Genomic DNA, 1,233 nt, shown 5'->3' on the forward strand with positions numbered 1-1,233 from the left:
TGCGATTTGCAAAGGATAGAGCAGGGTTTAGGGCTATTGTACATAGGGTCACTATGGGTCGCAAACGACGCGATGCCACATAACAACAAAAACATGAACAATATATTGAATAACCCAAAAAATATCAAAAGAAGATGGAGGGAATACACACAGTCATTATACCAAAAAGGACTGACTGATTGAAAAAATTCAAGAAGTACCGTATGAGCTGGAGTCAATGGTAATGAAGAAGAAAGCTGAAGCTGCACTGAAGGCATTGACCAAAAAATAGGGCTCTAGGGATTGATGAGATACCAATTGACTTGTTTCAATCAACATATGCAGCCCCAGGTGCAATCACCAGTCTGTCAGGAGATTTGAAGGACAGCTGTCTGGCAACAGACTAGAAAGAGGTCCATTTTTGTTCCCATTCCTGAGAAAGATAATCTAAAAGAATATGGAAACTATAAAATGATATCATTATTATCACATGCAAGAAAAAATATTACTGAAGATCATTCAAAAAATAACTAGAACAGTACTAGAACTGCCAGAAGTTCAGGCAGGATTTAGATGAGGGCTTGGAACCAGGGATATCATTGCTAATAAATTGCAATAAATAATCATTGCAAGTAAAGGCTACCAAGATAATGTCTACTTATGCTTTACTGTCTATGCAAAACCATTTGACTGTGTAGATCATAACAAGTTATAGCTAACATTGAGAAGAATGGGAATCCAGAGCACTTAATTATACCCATGGGAAAACTAAAGGGTAGACCAAAAGGCAGTAGCGCAAACAAAGCAGGGAACACTACAAGCTTTAAAATTAAGAAAGGAGTATGTCACTGTTGTATTATCTTTCCATACCTAATCAATCTATATGCTGAGAAAATTATTTGAGAAGCTGGAAACTATGAAAAAGAATATGGCATCAAGATCAGAGGAAGACTCCTCAATAACCTTAATTATGCAGATTACACAGTTTTACTTGCCGAAAGTGAAGAAGACTTGAAGCACTTGTTGCAGAAGATCAAAGAATATATAGTTTTCAGTATGGATTGCATCTCAACATCAGGGAAACAAAATTTCTTACTACTAGATAGGCAACACGATGTTGTTGTTATGTGCCGTCGAGTCGCTTACGACTCATAGCGACCCTATGTACAACAGCCCTAAACTCCGCTCTGTCTTGTGCCAATCGCACTGTCTCTGAACTCCCATCCCAATTATCCCAGTCACTGAATCAATCCA

This window comes from Elephantulus edwardii, unplaced genomic scaffold (genome assembly GCF_000299155.1).
Source record: "Elephantulus edwardii isolate Elephantulus edwardi_28Jun2011 unplaced genomic scaffold, EleEdw1.0 scaffold00059, whole genome shotgun sequence".
NCBI lineage: Eukaryota > Metazoa > Chordata > Mammalia > Macroscelidea > Macroscelididae > Elephantulus > Elephantulus edwardii.